This window comes from Macaca fascicularis, chromosome 12 (assembly GCF_037993035.2).
Source record: "Macaca fascicularis isolate 582-1 chromosome 12, T2T-MFA8v1.1".
Classification (NCBI taxonomy): Eukaryota; Metazoa; Chordata; class Mammalia; order Primates; family Cercopithecidae; genus Macaca; species Macaca fascicularis.
In genome coordinates this window covers 32,309,834-32,325,870 of record NC_088386.1, presented here as the reverse complement: position 1 = coordinate 32,325,870, position 16,037 = coordinate 32,309,834, and positions in this window count along the sequence as shown.

Sequence of the window (16,037 nt, the reverse complement as noted above, 5' to 3'; positions counted from 1 at the left end):
GAAATCTGGAAAGAAGCTTTCTGAGAAACTGCTCTGTGATCTGTGACTTCCACTCACAGAGTTACATCTGTATTTCGTGGATCTCTTTGCTAGCCTTATTTCTGTGGAATCTGAGAACAGATATTTCGCATCCCTTTGAAGACTGTAGGGACAAAGGAAATATCCTCCCATAACAAAGAGAAAGAAGCTTTCTGAGAAACTTCTTTGTGTTCTGTGAAATCATCTCACAGAGTTGCAACTTTCCCCTCAAGAAGCCTTTCGCTAAGACAGTTCTTGTGGAATTGGCAAAGTGATATTTGGAAGCCCATAGAGGGCTACGGTGAAAAAGGAAATATCCTCCGATGAAATCTGGAAAGAAGCTTTCTGAGAAACTGCTCTGTGATATGTGACTTCCACTCACAGAGTTACATCTGTATTTCGTGGAACTCTTTGCTAGCCTTATTTCTGTGGAATGTGAGAACAGATATTTCGGATCCCTTTGAAGACTATAGGGCCAAAGGAAATATCCTCCGATAACAAAGAGAAAGAAGCTTTCTGAGAAACTTCTTTGTGTTCTGTGAAATCATCTCACAGAGTTACAGCTTTCCCCTCAAGAAGCCTTTCGCTAAGACAGTTCTTGTGGAATTGGCAAAGTGATATTTGGAAGCCCATCAAGGGCTACGGTGAAAAAGGAACTATCCTCCGATGAAATCTGGAAAGAAGCTTTCTGAGAAACTGCTCTGTGATATGTGACTTCCACTCACAGAGTTACATCTGTATTTCGTGGATCTCTTTGCTAGCCTTATTTCTGTGGAATCTGAGAACAGATATTTCGGATCCCTTTGAAGACTATAGGGCCAAAGGAAATATCTTCCGATAACAAAGAGAAAGAAGCTTTCTGAGAAACTTCATTGTGTTCTGTGAAATCATCTCCCAGAGTTACAGCGTTCCCTTCAAGAAGCCTTTCGCTAAGACAGTTCTTGTGGAATTGGCAAAGTGATATTTGGAAGCCCACAGAGGGCTATGGTGAAAAAGGAAATATCCTCCGATGAAATCTGGAAAGAAGCCTTCTGAGAAACTGCTCTGTGATATGTGACTTCCACTCACAGAGTTACATCTGTATTTCGTGGATCTCTTTGCTAGCCTTATTTCTGTGGAATCTGAGAATAGATATTTCGGATCCCTATGAAGACTAAAGGGCCAAAGAAAATAATCTCCGATAACAAAGAGAAGGAAGCTTTCTGAGAAACTTCTTTGTGTTCTGTAAAATCATCTCACAGAGTTACAGCTTTCCCCTCAAGAAGCCTTTCGCTAAGACAGTTCTTGCGGAATTGGCAAAGTGATATTTGGAAGCCCATAGAGGGCTATGATGAAAAAGGAAATATCCTCCGATGAAATCTGGAAGGAAGCTTTCTGAGAAACTGCTCTGTGATATGTGAGTTCCACTCACAGAGTTACATCTGTATTTCGTGGATCTCTTTGCTAGCCTTATTTCTGTGGAATCTGAGAACAGATATTTCGGATCCCTTTGAAGACTGTAGGGCCAAAGGAAATATCCTCCTATAACAAAGACAAAGAAGCTTTCTGAGAAACTTCATTGTGTTCTTTGAAATCATCTCACAGAGTTACAGCATTCCCCTCAAGAAGCCTTTCGCTAAGACAGTTCTTGTGGAATTGGCAAAGTGATATTTGGAAGCCCATAGAGGGCTATGGTGAAAAAGGAAATATCCTCAGATGAAACTGCTCTGTGATATGTGACTTCCACTCACAGAGTTACATCTGTATTTCGTGGATCTCTTTGCTAGCCTTATTTCTGTGTAATCTGAGAACAGATATTTCGGATCCCTTTGAAGACTATAGGGCCAAAGGAAATATCCTCCGATAACAAAGAGTAAGAAGCTTTCTGAGAAACTTCTTTGTGTTCTGTGAAATCATCTCACAGAGTTACAGCTTTCCCCTCAAGAAGCCTTTCGCTAAGACAGTTCTTGTGGAATTGGCAAAGTGATATTTGGAAGCCCATAGAGGGCTATGGTGAAAAAGGAAATATCCTCCGATGAAATCTGGAAAGAAGCTTTCTGAGAAACTGCTCTGTGATATGTGACTTCCACTCACAGAGTTACATCTGTATTTCTTGGACCTCTTTGCTAGCCTTATTTCTGTGGAATCTGAGAACAGATATTTCGGATCCCTTTGAAGACTATAGGGCCAAACGAAATATCTTCCGATAACAAAGAGAAAGAAGCTTTCTGAGAAACTTCTTTGTGTTCTGTGAAATCATCTCACAGAGTTACAGCTTTCCCCTCAAGAAGCCTCTCGCTAAGACAGTTCTTGTGGAATTGGCAAAGTGATATTTGGAAGCCCATAGAGGGCTATGGTGAAAAAGGAAATATCCTCAGATGAAATCTGGAAAGAAGCTTTCTGAGAAACTGCTCTGTGATATGTGACTTCCACTCACAGAGTTTTATCTGTATTTCGTGGATCTCTTTGTTAGCCTTATTTCTGTGGAATCTGAGAACAGATATTTAGAAACTCTTTGAAGACTATAGGGCCAAAGGAAATATCCTCCCATAACAAAGCGAAAGAAGCTTTCTGAGAAACTTCTTTGAGTTCTGTGAAATCATCTCACAGAGTTACAGCTTTCCCCTCAAGAAGCCTCTCGCTAAGACAGTTCTTGTGGAATTGGCAAAGTGATATTTGGAAGCCCATAGAGGGCTATGGTGAAAAAGGAAATATCCTCAGATGAAATCTGGAAAGAAGCTTTCTGAGAAACTGCTCTGTGATATGTGACTTCCACTCACAGAGTTACATCTGTATTTCGTGGATCTCTTTGCTAGCCTTATTTCTGTGGAATCTGAGAACAGATATTTCGCATCCCTTTGAAGACTGTAGGGACAAAGGAAATATCCTCCCATAACAAAGAGAAAGAAGCTTTCTGAGAAACTTCTTTTTGTTCTGTGAAATCATCTCACAGAGTTACAACTTTCCCCTCAAGAAGCCTTTCGCTAAGACAGTTCTTGTGGAATTGGCAAAGTGATATTTGGAAGCCCATAGAGGGTTACGGTGAAAAAGGAAATATCCTCCGATGAAATCTGGAAAGAAGCTTTCTGAGAAACTGCTCTGTGATATGTGACTTCCACTCACAGAGTTACATCTGTATTTCGTGGATCTCTTTGCTAGCCTTATTTCTGTGGAATCTAGAACAGATATTTCGTATCCCTTTGAAGACTATAGGGCCAAAGGAAATATCCTCGGATAACAAAGAGAAAGAAGCTTTCTGAGAAACTTCTTTGTGTTCTGTGAAATCATCTCACAGAGTTACAGCTTTCCCCTCAAGAAGCCTTTCGCTAAGACAGTTCTTGTGGAATTGGCAAAGTGATATTTGGAAGCCCATCAAGGGCTACGGTGAAAAAGGAATTATCCTCCGATGAAATCTGGAAAGAAGCTTTCCGAGAAACTGCTCTGTGATATGTGACTTCCACTCAGAGTTACATCTGTATTTCGTGGATCTCTTTGTTAGCCTTATTTCTGTGGAATCTGAGAACAGATATTTCGGATCCCTTTGAAGACTATAGGGCCAAAGGAAATATCCTCCGATAACAAAGAGAAAGAAGCTTTCTGAGAAACTTCTTTGTGTTCTGTGAAATCATCTCACAGAGTTACAGCTTTCCCCTCAAGAAGCCTCTCGCTAAGACAGTTCTTGTGGAATTGGCAAAGTGATATTTGGAAGCCCATAGAGGGCTACGGTGAAAAAGGAAATATCCTCAGATGAAATCTGGAAAGAAGCTTTCTGAGAAACTGCTCTATGATATGTGACTTCCACTCACAGAGTTATATCTGTATTTCGTGGATCTCTTTGCTAGCCTTATTTCTGTGGAATCTGAGAACAGATATTTAGAAACTCTTTGAAGACTATAGGGCCAAAGGAAATATCCTCCCATAACAAGGCGAAAGAAGCTTTTTGAGAAACTTCTTTGTGTTCTGTGAAATCATCTCACAGAATTACAGCTTTCCCCTCAAGAAGCCTCTCGCTAAGACAGTTCTTGTGGAATTGGCAAAGTTATATTTGGAAGCCCAAAGAGGGCTATGGTGAAAAAGGAAATATCCTCAGATGAAATCTGGAAAGAAGCTTTCTGAGAAACTGCTCTGTGATATGTGACTTCCACTCACAGAGTTACATCTGTATTTCGTGGATCTCTTTGCTAGCCTTATTTCTGTGGAATCTGAGAACAGATATTTCGCATCCCTTTGAAGACTGTAGGGACAAAGGAAATAACCTCCCATAACAAAGAGAAAGAAGCTTTCTGAGAAACTTCTTTGTATTCTGTGAAATCATCTCACAGAGTTACAACTTTCCCCTCAAGAAGCCTTTCGCTAAGACAGTTCTTGTGGAATTGGCAAAGTGATATTTGGAAGCCCATAGAGGGCTACCGTGAAAAAGGAAATATCCTCCGATGAAATCTGGAAAGAAGCTTTCTGAGAAACTGCTCTGTGATATGTGACTTCCACTCACAGAGTTACATCTGTATTTCGTGGATCTCTTTGCCAGCCTTATTTCTGTGGAATCTGAGAACAGATATTTCGGATCCCTTTGAAGACTATAGGGCCAAAGTAAGTATCCTCCGATAACAAAGAGAAAGAAGCTTTCTGAGAAACTTCTTTGTGTTCTGTGAAATCATCTCACAGAGTTACAGCTTTCCCCTCAAGAAGCCTTTCGCTAAGACAGTTCTTGTGGAATTGGCAAAGTGATATTTGGAAGCCCACAGAGGGCTATGGTGAAAAAGGAAATATCCTCCGATGAAATCTGGAAAGAAGCTTTCTGAGAAACTGCTCTGTGATATGTGACTTCAACTCACAGAGTTACATCTGTATTTCGTGGATCTCTTTGCCAGCCTTATTTCTGTGGAATCTGATAATAAATATTTCGGATCCCTATGAAAACTAAAGGGCCAAAGAAAATAATCTCCAATAACAAAGAGAAAGAAGCTTTCTGAGAAACTTCTTTGTGTTCTGTGAAATCATCTCACAGAGTTACAGCTTTCCCCTCAAGAAGCCTTTCGCTAAGACAGTTCTTGCGGAATTGGCAAAGTGATATTTGGAAGCCCATAGAGGGCTATGATGAAAAAGGAAATATCCTACGATGAAATCTGGAAGGAAGCTTTCTGAGAAACTGCTCTGTGATAGGTGACTTCCACTCACAGAGTTACATCTGCATTTCGTGGATCTCTTTGCTAGCCTTATTTCTGTGGAATCTGAGAACAGATATTTCGGATCCCTTTGAAGACTATAGGGCCAAAGGAAATATCCTCCGATAACAAAGACAAAGAAGCTTTCTGAGAAACTTCATTGTGTTCTTTGAAATCATCTTACAGAGTTACAGCTTTCCCCTCAAGAAGCCTTTCGCTAAGACAGTTCTTGTGGAATTGGCAAAGTGATATTTGGAAGCCCATAGAGGGGTAAGGTGAAAAAGGAAATATCCTCCGATGAAATCTGGAAAGAAGCTTTCTGAGAAACTGCTCTGTGATATGTGACTTCCACTCACAGAGTTACATCTGTATTTCGTGGATCTCTTTGCTAGCCTTATTTCTGTAGAATCTGAGAACAGATATTTCGGATCCCTTTGAAGACTATAGGGCCAAAGGAAATATCCTCCTATAACAAAGAGAAAGAAGATTTCTGAGAAACTTCTTTGTGTTCTGTGAAATCATCTCACAGAGTTACAGCTTTCCCCTCAAGAAGCCTTTCTCTAAGACAGTTCTTGTGGAATTGGCAAAGTGATATTTGGAAGCCCATAGAGGGCTATGGTGAAAAAGGAAATATCCACCGATGAAATCTGGAAAGAAGATTTCTGAGAAACTGTTCTGTGATATGTGACTTCCCCTCACAGAGTTACATCTGTATTTCGTGGATCTCTTTGCTAGCCTTATTTCTGTGGAAGCTGAGAAAAGATATTTCAGATCCCTTTGAAGACTATAGGGATAAAGGAAATATCCTCCCATAACAGAGAGAACGAAGCTTTCTGAGAAACTTCTATGTGTTCTGTGAAATCATCTCACAGAGTTACAGCTTTCCCCTCAAGAAGCCTTTCGCTAAGACAGTTCTTGTGGAATTGGCAAAGTGATATTTGGAAGCCCTTGGAGGGCTATGGTGAGAAAGGAAATATCCTCCGATGAAATCTGGAAAGAAGCTTTCTGAGAAACTGCTCTGGGATATGTGACTTCCACTCACAGAGTTACATCTGTATTTCGTGGATCTCTTTGCTAGCCTTATTTCTGTGGAATCTCAGAACAGATATTTCGGATGCCTTTGAAGACTATGGGGCCAAAGGAAATAATCTCCGATAACAAAGAGAACGAAGCTTTCTGAGAAACTTCTTTGTGTTCTGTGATATCATCTCACAGAGTTACAGCTTTCCCCTCAAGAAGGCTTTCGCTAAGACAGTTCTTGTGGAATTGGCAAAGTGATATTTGGAAGCCCATAGAGGTCTATGGTGAAAAAGGAAATATCCTCAGATGAAATCTGGAAAAAATCTTTCTGAGAAACTGCTCTGTGATATGTGACTTCCACTCACAGAGTTACATCTGTATTTCGTGGATCTCTTTGCTAGCCTTATTTCTGTGGAATCTGAGAACAGATATTTCGGATCCCTTTGAAGACTATAGTGCCAAAGGAAATATCCTCCGATAACAAAGAGAAAGAAGCTTTCTGAGAAACTTCATTGTGTTCTGTGAAATCATCTCACAGAGTTACAGCTTTCCCCTCAAGAAGCCTTTCGCTAAGACAGTTCTTGTGGAATTGGCAAAGTGATATTTGGAAGCCCCTAGAGGGCTATGGTGAAAAAGGACATATCCTCCGATGAAATCTGGAAAGAAGCTTTCTGAGAAACTGCTCTGTGATATGTGACTTCCACTCACAGAGTTACATCTGTATTTCGTGGATCTCTTTGCTAGCCTTATTTCTGTGGAATCTGAGAACAGATATTTCGGATCCCTTTGAAGACTATAGGGCCAAAGGAAATATCCTCCGATAACAAAGAGAAAGAAGCTTTCTGAGAAACTTCTTTGTGTTCTGTGAAATCATCTCACAGAGTTACAGCTTTCCCCTCAAGAAGCCTTTCGCTAAGACAATTCTTGTGGAATTGGAAAAGTGATATTTGGAAGCCCATAGAGGGCTATGGTGAAAAAGGACATATCCTCCGATGAAATCTGGAAAGAAGCTTTCTGAGAAACTGCTCTGTGATATGTGACTTCCACTCACAGAGTTACATCTGTATTTCGTGGATCTCTTTGCTAGCCTTATTTCTGTGGAATCTGAGAACAGATATTTCGGATCCCTTTGAAGACTATAGGGCCAAAGGAAATATCCTCCGATAACAAAGAGAAAGAAGCTTTCTGAGAAACTTCTTTGTGTTCTGTGAAATCATCTCACAGAGTTACAGCTTTCCCCTCAAGAAGCCTTTCGCTAAGACAGTTCTTGTGGAATTGGCAAAGTGATATTTGGAAGCCCATAGAGGGCTATGGTGAAAAAGGAAATATCCTCCGATGAAATCTGGAAAGAAGCATTCTGAGAAACTGCTCTGTGATATGTGACTTCCACTCACAGGGTTACATCTGTATTTCGTGGATCTCTTTGCCAGCCTTATTTCTGTGGAATCTGAGAACAGATATTTCGGATCCCTTTGAAGACTATAGGGCCAAAGGAAATAATCTCCGATAACAAAGAGAAAGAAGCTTTCTGAGAAACTTCTTTGTGTTCTGTGAAATCATCTCACAGAGTTACAGCTTTCCCCTCAAGAAGCCTTTCGCTAACAGAGTTCTTGTGGAATTGGCAAAGTGATATTTGGAAGCCCATAGAGGGCTAAGTTGAAAAAGGAAATATCCTCCGATGAAATCTGGAAAGAAGCTTTCTGAGAAACTGCTCTGTGATATGTGACTTCTACTCACAGAGTTACATCTGTATTTCGTGGATCTCTTTGCTAGCCTTATTTCTGTGGAATCTGAGAACAGATATTTCGGATCCCTTTGAAGACTATAGTGCCAAAGGAAATATCCTCCGATAACAAAGAGAAAGAAGCTTTCTGAGAAACTTCATTGTGTTCTGTGAAATCATCTCACAGAGTTACAGCTTTCCCCTCAAGAAGCCTTTCGCTAAGACAGTTCTTGTGGAATTGGCAAAGTGATATTTGGAAGCCCCTAGAGGGCTATGGTGAAAAAGGACATATCCTCCGATGAAATCTGGAAAGAAGCTTTCTGAGAAACTGCTCTGTGATATGTGACTTCCACTCACAGAGTTACATCTGTATTTCGTGGATCTCTTTGCTAGCCTTATTTCTGTGGAATCTGAGAACAGATATTTCGGATCCCTTTGAAGACTATAGGGCCAAAGGAAATATCCTCCGATAACAAAGAGAAAGAAGCTTTCTGAAAACTTCTTTGTGTTCTGTGAAATCATCTCACAGAGTTACAGCTTTCCCCTCAAGAAGCCTTTCGCGAAGACAGATCTTGTGGAATTGGCAAAGTGATATTTGGAAGCCCCTAGAGGGCTATGGTGAAAAAGGACATATCCTCCGATGAAATCTGGAAAGAAGCTTTCTGAGAAACTGCTCTGTGATATGTGACTTCCACTTACAGAGTTGCATCTGTATTTCGTGGATCTCTTTGCTAGCCTTATTTCTGTGGAATCTGAGAACAGATATTTCGGATCCCTTTGAAGACTATAGGGCCAAAGGAAATATCCTCCGATAACAAAGCGAAAGAAGCTTTCTGAGAAACTTCTTTGTTTTCTGTGAAATCATCTCACAGAGTTACAGCTTTCCCCTCAAGAAGCCTTTCGCTAAGACAGTTCTTGTGGAATTGGCAAAGTGATATTTGGAAGCCCATAGAGGGCTATGGTGGAAAAGGAAATATCCTCCGATGAAATCTGGAAAGAAGCTTTCTGAGAAACTGCTCTGTGTTATGTGACTTCCACTCACAGAGTTACATCTGTATTTCGTGGATCTCTTTGCCAGCCTTATTTCTGTGGAATCTGAGAACAGATATTTCGGATCCCTTTAAAGACTATAGGGCCAAAGGAAATATACTCCGATAACAAAGAGAAAGAAGCTTAATGAGAAACTTCTTTGTGTTCTGTGAAATCATTTCACAGAGTTACCGCTTTCCTCTCAACAAGCCTTTCGCTAAGACAGTTCTTGTGGAATTGGCAAAGTGATATTTGGAAGCCCATAGAGGGCTATGGTGAAAAAGGAAATATCCTCAGATGAAATCTGGAAAGAAGCTTTCTGAGAAACTGCTCTGTGATATGTGACTTCTACTCACAGAGTTACATCTGTATTTCGTGGATCTCTTTGCTAGCCTTATTTCTGTGGAATCTGAGAACAGATATTTCGGATGCCTTTGAACACTATAGTGCCAAAGGAAATATCCTCCGATAACAAAGAGAAAGAAGCTTTCTGAGAAACTTCATTGTGTTCTGTGAAATCATCTCACAGAGTTACAGCTTTCCCCTCAAGAAGCCTTTCGCTAAGACAGTTCTTGTGGAATTGGCAAAGTGATATTTGGAAGCCCCTAGAGGGCTATGGCGAAAAAGGAAATATCCTCCGATGAAATCTGGAAAGAAGCTTTCTGAGAAACTGCTCTGTGATATGTGACTTCCACTTACAGAGTTGCATCTGTATTTCGTGGATCTCTTTGCTAGCCTTATTTCTGTGGAATCTGAGAACAGATATTTCGGATCCCTTTGAAGACTATAGGGCCAAAGGAAATATCCTCCGATAACAAAGCGAAAGAAGCTTTCTGAGAAACTTCTTTGTTTTCTGTGAAATCATCTCACAGAGTTACAGCTTTCCCCTCAAGAAGCCTTTCGCTAAGACAGTTCTTGTGGAATTGGCAAAGTGATATTTGGAAGCCCATAGAGGGCTATGGTGGAAAAGGAAATATCCTCCGATGAAATCTGGAAAGAAGCTTTCTGAGAAACTGCTCTGTGTTATGTGACTTCCACTCACAGAGTTACATCTGTATTTCGTGGATCTCTTTGCCAGCCTTATTTCTGTGGAATCTGAGAACAGATATTTCGGATCCCTTTAAAGACTATAGGGCCAAAGGAAATATACTCCGATAACAAAGAGAAAGAAGCTTAATGAGAAACTTCTTTGTGTTCTGTGAAATCATTTCACAGAGTTACCGCTTTCCTCTCAACAAGCCTTTCGCTAAGACAGTTCTTGTGGAATTGGCAAAGTGATATTTGGAAGCCCATAGAGGGCTATGGTGAAAAAGGAAATATCCTCAGATGAAATCTGGAAAGAAGCTTTCTGAGAAACTGCTCTGTGATATGTGACTTCTACTCACAGAGTTACATCTGTATTTCGTGGATCTCTTTGCTAGCCTTATTTCTGTGGAATCTGAGAACAGATATTTCGGATGCCTTTGAACACTATAGTGCCAAAGGAAATATCCTCCGATAACAAAGAGAAAGAAGCTTTCTGAGAAACTTCATTGTGTTCTGTGAAATCATCTCACAGAGTTACAGCTTTCCCCTCAAGAAGCCTTTCGCTAAGACAGTTCTTGTGGAATTGGCAAAGTGATATTTGGAAGTACCTAGAGGGCTATGGCGAAAAAGGAAATATCCTCCGATGAAATCTGGAAAGAAGCTTTCTGAGAAACTGCTCTGTGATATGTGACTTCCACTCACAGAGTTACATCTGTATTTCATGGATCTCTTTGCCAGCCTTATTTCTGTGGAATCTGAGAACAGATATTTCGGATCCCTTTGAAGACTATAGAGCCAAAGGAAATAATCTCCGATAACAAAGAGAAAGAAGCTTTCTGAGAAACTTCTTTGTGGTCTGTGAAATCATCTCACAGAGTTACAGCTTTCCCCTCAAGAAGCCTTTCGCTAAGACAGTTCTTGTGGAATTGGCAAAGTGATATTTGGAAGCCCATAGAGGGCTAAGTTGAAAAAGGAAATATCCTCCGATGAAATCTGGAAAGAAGCTTTCTGAGAAACTGCTCTGTGATACGTGACTTCCACTCACAGAGTTACATCTGTATTTCGTAGATCTCTTTGCTAGCCTTATTTCTGTGGAATCTGAGAACAGATATTTCGGATCCCTTTGAAGACTATAGGGCCAAAGGAAATATCCTCCGATAACAAAGAGAAAGAAGCTTTCTGAGAAACTTCTTTGTGTTCTGTTAAATCATCTCACAGAGTTACAGCTTTCCCCTCAAGAAGCCTTTCGCTAAGACAATTCTTGTGGAATTGGAAAAGTGATATTTGGAAGCCCCTAGAGGGCTATGGTGAAAAAGGACATATCCTACGATGAAATCTGGAAAGAAGCTTTCTGAGAAACTGCTCTGTGATATGTGACTTCCACTCACAGAGTTACATCTGTATTTCGTGGATCTCTTTGCTAGCCTTATTTCTGTGGAATATGAGAACAGATATTTCGGATCCCTTTGAAGACTATAGGGCCAAAGGAAATATCCTCCGATAAGAAAGAGAAAGAAGCTTTCTGAGAAACTTCTTTGTGTTCTGTGAAATCATCTCACAGAGTTACAGCTTTCCCCTAAAAAAGGCTTTCGCTAAGACAGTTCTTGTGGAATTGGCAAAGTGATATTTGGAAGCCCATAGAGGGCTATGGTGAAAAAGGACATATCCTCCGATGAAATCTGGAAAGAAGCTTTCTGAGAAACTGCTCTGTGATACGTGACTTCCACTCACAGAGTTACATCTGTATTTCGTGGATCTCTTTGGTAACCTTATTTCTGTGGAATCTGAGAACAGACATTTCGGATCCCTTTGAAGAGTATAGGGCCAAAGGAAATATCCTCCGATAACAAAGAGAAAGAAGCTTTCTGAGAAACTTCTTTGTGTTCTGTGAAATCATCTCACAGAGTTACAGCTTTCCCCTTAAGAAGCCTTTCGCTAAGACAGTTCTTGTGGAATTGGCAAAGTGATATTTGGAAGCCCATAGAGGGCTATGGAAAAAAGGGAAATATCCTCCGATGAAATCTGGAAAGAAGCTTTCTGAGAAACTGCTCTGTGATATGTGACTTCCACTCACAGAGTTACATCTGTATTTCGTGGATCTCTTTGCTAGCCTTATTTCTGTGGAATCTGAGAACAGATATTTCGGATCCCTTTGAAGACTATAGGGCCAAAGGAAACATCCTCCGATAACAAAGAGTAAGAAGCTTTCCGAGAAACTTCTTTGTGTTCTGTGAAATCATCTCACAGAGTTACAGCTTTCCCCTCAAGAAGCCTTTCGCTAAGACAGTTCTTGTGGAATTGGCAAAGTGATATTTGGAAGCCCATAGAGGGCTATGGTGAAAAAGGAAATATCCTCCGATGAAATCTGGAAAGAAGCTTTCTGAGAAACTGCTCTGTGATACGTGACTTCCACTCACAGAGTTACATCTGCATATCGTGGATCTCTTTGCTAGCCTTATTTCTGTGGAATCTGAGAACAGATATTTCGGATCCCTTTGAAGACTATAGGGCCAAAGGAAATATCCTCCGATAACAAAGAGAAAGAAGCTTTCTGAGAAACTTCTTTGTGTTCTGTGAAATCATCTCACAGAGTTACAGCTTTCCCCTCAAGAAGCCTCTCGCTAAGACAGGTCCTGTGGAATTGGCAAAGTGATACTTGGAAGCCCATAGAGGGCTATGGTGAAAAAGGAAATATACTCCGATGAAATCTGGAAAGAAGCTTTCTGAGAAACTGCTCTGTGATCTGTGACTTCCACTCACAGAGTTACATCTGTATTTCGTGGATCTCTTTGCTAGCCTTATTTCTGTGGAATCTGAGAACAGATATTTCGCATCCCTTTGAAGACTGTAGGGACAAAGGAAATATCCTCCCATAACAAAGAGAAAGAAGCTTTCTGAGAAACTTCTTTGTGTTCTGTGAAATCATCTCACAGAGTTGCAACTTTCCCCTCAAGAAGCCTTTCGCTAAGACAGTTCTTGTGGAATTGGCAAAGTGATATTTGGAAGCCCATAGAGGGCTACGGTGAAAAAGGAAATATCCTCCGATGAAATCTGGAAAGAAGCTTTCTGAGAAACTCCTCTGTGATATGTGACTTCCACTCACAGAGTTACATCTGTATTTCGTGGAACTCTTTGCTAGCCTTATTTCTGTGGAATGTGAGAACAGATATTTCGGATCCCTTTGAAGACTATAGGGCCAAAGGAAATATCCTCCGATAACAAAGAGAAAGAAGCTTTCTGAGAAACTTCTTTGTGTTCTGTGAAATCATCTCACAGAGTTACAGCTTTCCCCTCAAGAAGCCTTTCGCTAAGACAGTTCTTGTGGAATTGGCAAAGTGATATTTGGAAGCCCATCAAGGGCTACGGTGAAAAAGGAACTATCCTCCGATGAAATCTGGAAAGAAGCTTTCTGAGAAACAGCTCTGTGATACGTGACTTCCACTCACAGAGTTACATCTGTATTTCGTGGATCTCTTTGCTAGCCTTATTTCTGTGGAATCTGAGAACAGATATTTCGGATCCCTTTGAAGACTATAGGGCCAAAGGAAATATCTTCCGATAACAAAGAGAAAGAAGCTTTCTGAGAAACTTCATTGTGTTCTGTGAAATCATCTCCCAGAGTTACAGCGTTCCCTTCAAGAAGCCTTTCGCTAAGACAGTTCTTGTGGAATTGGCAAAGTGATATTTGGAAGCCCACAGAGGGCTATGGTGAAAAAGGAAATATCCTCTGATGAAATCTGGAAAGAAGCCTTCTGAGAAACTGCTCTGTGATATGTGACTTCCACTCACAGAGTTACATCTGTATTTCGTGGATCTCTTTGCTAGCCTTATTTCTGTGGAATCTGAGAACAGATATTTCGGATCCCTTTGAAGACTATAGGGCCAAAGGAAATATCCTCCGATAACAAAGAGTAAGAAGCTTTCTGAGAAACTTCTTTGTGTTCTGTGAAATCATCTCACAGAGTTACAGCTTTCCCCTCAAGAAGCCTTTCGCTAAGACAGTTCTTGTGGAATTGGCAAAGTGATATTTGGAAGCCCATAGAGGACTATGGTGAAAAAGGAAATATCCTCCGATGAAATCTGGAAAGAAGCTTTCTGAGAAACTGCTCTGTGATATGTGACTTCCACTCACAGAGTTACATCTGTATTTCTTGGACCTCTTTGCTAGCCTTATTTCTGTGGAATCTGAGAACAGATATTTCGGATCCCTTTGAAGACTATAGGGCCAAACGAAATATCTTCCGATAACAAAGAGAAAGAAGCTTTCTGAGAAACTTCTTTGTGTTCTGTGAAATCATCTCACAGAGTTACAGCTTTCCCCTCAAGAAGCCTCTCGCTAAGACAGTTCTTGTGGAATTGGCAAAGTGATATTTGGAAGCCCATAGAGGGCTATGGTGAAAAAGGAAATATCCTCAGATGAAATCTGGAAAGAAGCTTTCTGAGAAACTGCTCTGTGATATGTGACTTCCACTCACAGAGTTTTATCTGTATTTCGTGGATCTCTTTGTTAGCCTTATTTCTGTGGAATCTGAGAACAGATATTTAGAAACTCTTTGAAGACTATAGGGCCAAAGGAAATATCCTCCCATAACAAAGCGAAAGAAGCTTTCTGAGAAACTTCTTTGAGTTCTGTGAAATCATCTCACAGAGTTACAGCTTTCCCCTCAAGAAGCCTCTCGCTAAGACAGTTCTTGTGGAATTGGCAAAGTGATATTTGGAAGCCCATAGAGGGCTATGGTGAAAAAGGAAATATCCTCAGATGAAATCTGGAAAGAAGCTTTCTGAGAAACTGCTCTGTGATATGTGACTTCCACTCACAGAGTTACATCTGTATTTCGTGGATCTCTTTGCTAGCCTTATTTCTGTGGAATCCGAGAACAGATATTTCGCATCCCTTTGAAGACTGTAGGGACAAAGGAAATATCCTCCCATAACAAAGAGAAAGAAGCTTTCTGAGAAACTTCTTTGTGTTCTGTGAAATCATCTCACAGAGTTACAACTTTCCCCTCAAGAAGCCTTTCGCTAAGACAGTTCTTGTGGAATTGGCAAAGTGATATTTGGAAGCCCATAGAGGGCTACGGTGAAAAAGGAAATATCCTCCGATGAAATCTGGAAAGAAGCTTTCTGAGAAACTGCTCTGTGATATGTGACTTCCACTCACAGAGTTACATCTCTATTTCGTGGATCTCTTTGCTAGCCTTATTTCTGTGGAATCTGAGAACAGATATTTCGGATCCCTTTGAAGACTATAGGGCCAAAGGAAATATCCTCCGATAACAAAGAGAAAGAAGCTTTCTGAGAAACTTCTTTGTGTTCTGTGAAATCATCTCACAGAGTTACAGCTTTCCCCTCAAGAAGCCTTTCGCTAAGACAGTTCTTGTGGAATTGGCAAAGTGATATTTGGAAGCCCATCAAGGGCTACGGTGAAAAAGGAATTATCCTGCGATGAAATCTGGAAAGAAGCTTTCCGAGAAACTGCTCTGTGATATGTGACTTCCACTCAGAGTTACATCTGTATTTCGTGGATCTCTTTGTTAGCCTTATTTCTGTGGAATCTGAGAACAGATATTTCGGATCCCTTTGAAGACTATAGGGCCAAAGGAAATATCCTCCGATAACAAAGAGAAAGAAGCTTTCTGAGAAACTTCTTTGTGTTCTGTGAAATCATCTCACAGAGTTACAGCTTTCCCCTCAAGAAGCCTCTCGCTAAGACAGTTCTTGTGGAATTGGCAAAGTGATATTTGGAAGCCCATAGAGGGCTACGGTGAAAAAGGAAATATCCTCAGATGAAATCTGGAAAGAAGCTTTCTGAGAAACTGCTCTATGATATGTGACTTCCACTCACAGAGTTATATCTGTATTTCGTGGATCTCTTTGCTAGCCTTATTTCTGTGGAATCTGAGAACAGATATTTAGAAACTCTTTGAAGACTATAGGGCCAAAGGAAATATCCTCCCATAACAAGGCGAAAGAAGCTTTTTGAGAAACTTCTTTGTGTTCTGTGAAATCATCTCACAGAGTTACAGCTTTCCCCTCAAGAAGCCTCTCGCTAAGACAGTTCTTGTGGAATTGGCAAA